Genomic DNA, 6,519 nt, shown 5'->3' on the forward strand with positions numbered 1-6,519 from the left:
ACACCTCTACAACTTAGTCTGTCACACATCCACACATACAATAACATTCTGCAAATTCTCTCTCTCGCCTTCTGTCCTATCTCCATATTCTCTCTGTACAACCCCCCATGCAGCCAGTCTCTCCCCCCTCCCTTTCCCCCTCTAGTTGGCTACTTGTTGCTCCCTGTTGAATGACTCAGTTCTTAGAAAACCCAACACGTGTTTCCTCGTTCCCACTCTGGCTGCCTGCTGCTGAGTGTGTGTGTGTGTGTGTGTGTGTGTGTGTGTGTGTGTGTGTGTGTGTGTGTGTGTGTGTGTGTGTGTGTGTGTGTGTGTGTGTGTCCATTAGCGACTCTGACAAAGTGAATAGTCACACACAGACACACACACACACGCACACGCACACACACACCACAAAACCCACTCTCTCAAATTCCTCGAAAGACATTCCAATTACTCTTTTAGTGCTCACATGTTGAGCAAGTAACCGTGTGCGCTGTGTGTGATTGTGTTACATTACTATGTTGTGAGTGTAATGGTGGGGGGGGGGGGGGGGGGGGGCTGGTTCTTAGAATCATTGAGCAACCTTAACAACAACAAAAAAGCAATGAGACCCAGCCAAGCAAGCTTTTGTGTGTATTTCTCTAAAGTAGGAACTCTGTGTCCAGACTCGACTCTGAGGTCAGGGAATAGCACCTTACATAACCGTTCTATAATCTCATTACGGAAGTCAGTAACGTATACAGTTGAAAAGAACACGAAACCTTTTATAATTTGATATCATTTTCTGCCAACGTCCAGTGGTGAACTGAATCGGTTGTGTCTGTTTGTGCAGCAACAATCTTTCTAACTTTAATTGGATTGTTTTCCTGAAGGAATTTTGATTTGCAGCCATGCACCTTAAAATAACAGGAAAACACTTATGACTGGCTTTACTGCTCAGATTATTCTTAGGAGCATATTTTGGTCTTGCAGCATCATCGCTGTTGAGTATGAGTGAACATCTACATGCCTATTTGAGCAGATCTAAGCATGTCTGAAAGTGTTTGCCTGTTGCCAAGATAGAAATGATTCCATTATATATTTTGCTATTTGGTATTTCTGATTAATCTCTTGTCATTATGCTGCACTCTGTTAAGTCAACCTCTCTCTCTGAGTCTGTCTCTTTCTTTTACACAGGCACACATTTGCATGATCTCTTTTTGTTTACAATTACAGTCCCTGAATCAGTATCTGTCTGCGGCCTTTTTCTATTTTTTTAAAGGGCATATTCAAATATGTACAAGCACATTATACCAGGAGTACTCTGGCAGTAGTCTTCTCAAAGCCATACATGTCTTATCTGTCAGCATAATGAGGCAACTTCACTACTGACTGAGTGAGCTGGAAAAAAATCACATAAGCTATACTGTAAGCTATACTGTACATACATTAAACATATTATTACTTGCTATCTCCTTGCTGGTATCAAGGCGGCAAACCGGGGCCGTCAAGAGAGACTGGGAAGAGACCTCAACACCAACAACACTAAAGATATGTGGAAGGCGATCCAAAATGTCACAGGCTATAAAAGCAGGAGCTCCACCATCATGTGTGAGGCTACGTTGGCAGATGAGTTGAACACCTGTTATGTCCACTTTGATCTCCTCAACAGTCAGCTGTCAAGTCTGCCCCGCCTCCAGAGGACTGGCCACACTCAGTATCCAAAGCGGATGTGAGGAAAACCCTGATAAGAGTGAAGATGAGTAAAGCTGCAGGGCCTGATAACATCCCTGATTCTGTACTAAGAACATGTGTCAACCAGCTCACTGATACCATCACTGATATTTTCAACGTATCACTGTCCCAGGAGAGTGTTCTCAGCTGCTTCAAGACAGCCACCATCGTTCCCGTCCCTAAAGAGTCGGCAGTGTCCAGTCTAAATAACTGTTGCACTCACCCTCATTCTGATGAAGTGCTTTGAGAAACTGTTTCTCTGTTGTTTGTTTTTGCTCAGCCTTCAACACAATCTCCCCCATGAAACTGATTGCTAAATTTAGCACTCTTGGCTTGAGTACCTCACTCTGCAATTGGTTATTAGCCCACCTCACAAGCAGACCCCAGGCAGTTCGGATTGTCAGCCAAGCCTCCTCCACTCTAGTGTTGAACACCGGAGCCCCCCAGGGCTGTGTGCTCAGCCCCCTCCTGTTCAAGCTGTACATCCACGACTGCTACCCCAAACATGAAGAGAACTCTGTTGTGAAGTTTGCAGATGACACTACTGTCACCGGCCGGATTACAAACAACAAGTTCGTCTGCATATAGAGAGGAAGTCAAGAACCTTGCAGAGTGGTGCCCAGAGAACAATCTATTGCTCAATGTCAGTAAAAAAACAAGGAGCTGATTGTTGATTTTACAAAAAAGGAGGCAAAAACGCACACCCCTGTCTACATCAATGGAGCTGAGGTGGAGCATGTTAGCAGCTTTAAGAATCAGCATCACAAACAATCTGACATGGTCATCACATATCTCCATCCTGGTGAAGAAACGACTACAATTTAATTTCCTTGTGTAACCCTGTCGTACAATGACAAAATATAAACCTCGTAACCTTCTATCAGTAGTGTCAATATGTATCAAATTACCGTAGGAATAGTTTGATAGTTTGAGCTTTCTCGCTGAGAGTTAGATGCGATGATCGATACCACTCTCATATATTAGTGTGGTATCAATCTTCTCATCTAACAGCATCAGCAAGAAAGCAAACAAGTGTATTTGCCAAGGTCTTGGAACTATTCCTTTCAATTGTGGCCAAACTGAAGCTTCCTGAAAGCTCACCGTATTCCACAAAGATAAGGTACAGTGTTGCAGTTGCAGAGTTGTGGTAAATGGGATTTCTAGGTCATGACTTGCTACATTTAGCTAAAACCAGCACAAGCTTAACATTCTTGATTTGCTTAAATGAAGTCTGCTATTTGGGAATCAAAAAATACTAAGAATAATGTCCAGAACAATGTATTGGTCTGGACTCAATGCGTCAGGGCAGCAGGGTAGATTTACATTTTGAAAACTGAGACACAGTTGGTACGTTGCACAACTACAGATGCTATCAAGTCTTCTGAATGTCATTGCTATTCTTGTCTTCACTGCTACTAGACTTGTATTGCTTTATAATAAGAACACAATATTGTTTACTGTTGCTCTTCTGTCAGTTATACGTTGAGGAATATGCCCAAACATTTATTGCTCTACTCTGTGGAATCTAAGATTGTTTTATATGTTTTATAAATGTTTTGGTAGATCATCTAGTTTCAGTATCTGGATTTTCGCTAGTTGTTTACTCTTCTCCTCATAGTTAGTTAAATAAGGGAAATAATAGAGGATGTGATTTCAAAGCATTCACATTAAGAGGAATGTAATGATTTAATTAAACTTCAGCCTTACAGCAGTAATCTTGTCATCCCTATGGAAGATTTTATTTTATTATTATTTATAAATGTATTATTTTATTTATTTATTACGATTGGAATGATTCTTTTTTTATTGTCCACTTTGAGTAACACAATTACTGAGACAGAGATTAGAAATCCGAACTATAATAAAACATCAGAGCAGCTTTGCAGCGTCTTACCTGCTCAAAACATCTTCAGCATCAGAGAAAAATAAAATAAATAAGGTGTAACTTTCTAATAGCATCCCTTATAAAGGGTTTACAAGTTGTAACTAGCAGCGTTATTAACTGAGCTTACGACAAATCAGGTGTCATGCTGAGTGAGGAATGAACACAGCCACAACAAAGCAACCCACAATAGTTCTTAAAAATGGGTTATAGGTGATCTAAAACATATCAGTAAATAAGTTATAGCCATTAATTACAACCTGTAAATCCTTTGTAAAACCTTATTGTACTGTAGTAGACTCACATGAATTGAAATAATAGCAGCCAAGGATGAGGAAATACAGAAATAATACAACATCACATACAATCATAGATAAGCCTAATAAATGAATAAATAAATAAATCTAATTGATTTTAAGAGGGACATTTTCAGTCAACATTGTGTGACGTCATTGCTGCCTCAGCCAACCAGATCGCTCTGTATTTGTAGTCCGGTGGCGGTGGGAGGAATAATTTAACAGTGGCTTATAGCGAAGCAGCCTCGAGCGGAGATGTCAGGATCTGATGTCAGCAAAGCGTTACATGCAATGTGTGATCTGAAGACTGACACGTAACGGACTAACACTGTAGAGGACGTTTTGGTGGAAAATTTGGGTGGCGGAAAGATTTCGGAGCGAAAAGCGAAATCAATGTAAGTAATAATTAATGTAAGTAGGATTGCTGGATTGTACAGTAATCGGCCGTTAGTTGAATATTAAACATCGTAATATCCTGTGTATTCAGTATAAGCTTGAACGTCGATTCTCCTTAAAATAATGTGCGGCGGTTTGAATGAAGCTCCGGCGCAGACTGCAGAGCCTCACCCCGTGTGCAGATGTTTACATGCCGCCTCACAGGCCACACATGATACTACAATCACAACCTCATGTCTATCTCGTTTATTATCCAGCTTCAGCGTAGGCGTTTTCATGTCAACAAAACACATGTCCTTCTATTTATGTTGCCCATCTCTAGAGGATAACCTCAGACATAATTAGAAATCATAATAAAAAAGATCTTTGATTGCCCTTGAAGCCATTTGGTTGTGTCAGTAATCCCAAAGTGTCAGACTGCTGCTCCACTCACATTTAATGATGTAATTGGATACATGTTCACATCATCTGTCTGTAAACCCTTTAGCCTCTCTGTCACCTCTGTCCTCTTCTCTGTTATATGTGATGGTCTCACTGTCTGTGCTGTAGTGAGTGTGACATTGACCAACTTTTAATAATAATGTTGTTGCTCACTCGCCTCAGAAATAACAGCAGTTACAAGGTTCCTTTACTGTTGTTAGTACAATACTGAAATGGCATTGCATTACATTGAATGACCCTATGCGTTGTCTCGTGGTTGGCTATTACATAATGGTGAAGCATTGTGATTGGCTGGACGACTGGGCAAGTCTTTGGATGTGTGTGTGTGTGTGTGTGTGTGTGTGTGAGTGTGAGTGTGTGTGTGTGTGTGTATCAGTGGTCCCATCTGTTTGCACGTGGTCTATGTTGACAGTGATATCAGATCTGTGGCATGTCCATGAATGAGTGCATGTGCATGTGTGTGTTTGTGAGACAAATAAAAAAGAAGACCAAGGGGTCAAAAATGATGTAATCATCAAGTCCCACACCCAGTTCTTAAACAATAAGTCAAGAGATTAAAGGGTCAATGCACCCAAATGTCAAAACAGCAAACATACATATTTTCACTGCTATGGTATCTAGCCATGCAGGTACTTTTTCATTCATAGCATTGAAAAACATTTTATATTCCAAAAAACAGTGTCTTGGTTATGGTGGATAATAACACAGACCTCAGCGTGAACAGTTTAGTTGGAGCTACTTTATACTGTAGAAAGTGAATACAGGAAAAGCAAAGCTATTTGCACAGCTAGATATCACTTGAGTTAGAAAAATGTTTCTTGTAATTTGGAGTGACTCACCTGTCCGAGTCCACCATATCAAGGAGGCACTGCTGTTTATTGTTAAGTACATGTGATTGATTGACTTTAAATATACTTTGATATGATGTAAGTAGAGGTACCATGAAGCTCAGTCTGGACACAGTGAATTCATTGGTTTAACAAAAGTATTGTAGTGTGTTGTGTAGCTAGCGAGCGGGTCTGAACAAGTCTGATGTTGAGATAAGTTCTCACACTCGGATCTGATGTACAACAGAATAATGCTGCATCATTGGAGCAGAAGAGTTCCATTCTGAGATTATCAGTAATTGATAGGTGTTAACAAAACGACTTCATCCTACTAATGTTCTCACATGGTCTGCCAAAATATAGAGCCATCTGTCCCCTAGCTGTGATAATGTGTGTGTGTGTGTGTGTGTGTGTGTGTGTGTGTGTGTGTGTGTGTGTGGGTGTCTGAGTCAGCACAAACAGTTGGCAGGTGAAGATTTGAAGGGGCAGTTTGTTGTGGAGATAAGACAGTGATGTCACAAATATGTTGTACCTGTGTATGTGTTTATACATTTTTTCTTTTTCCAATGTTAAAGATTTTGGTTTCCATACACCTCCCAATATCCTCTTAACATTTACTAACTATCCATTTCTCCAGAGTGCTCCTACTTCCGCTTTATTTTATTTCCTTCAGAATTTCACTCTTTTTCTCATCTTCTTACCTTTTCATCATCTCTTTATGCCTTTTTCTCTGCCTCTTTCTTTTGTCTTTTTTCTCTCTTTCTTTCTCAATCTTTGTGCTCACCTTTCATTCTTTGTTCTTAGTGTTTTCTTTCCTTTTCCTTTGAATGGGTTCCGTCCATCTCATTTAGCAAATTCTGATGGGTCACATTAGCAATGCTTTCACCCTTGTTTGAAGCTGAAGTAACACTAATGGCTGGCAGTTTGCTAAATAGATAATGTGGCATGATCAGGCACATAATTGATTCTGTTGCATTGCACA

This window comes from Anarhichas minor, unplaced genomic scaffold (assembly GCF_050575085.1).
Source record: "Anarhichas minor isolate MPS153535 unplaced genomic scaffold, ASM5057508v1 ptg000042l, whole genome shotgun sequence".
NCBI classification, from domain to species: domain Eukaryota; kingdom Metazoa; phylum Chordata; class Actinopteri; order Perciformes; family Anarhichadidae; genus Anarhichas; species Anarhichas minor.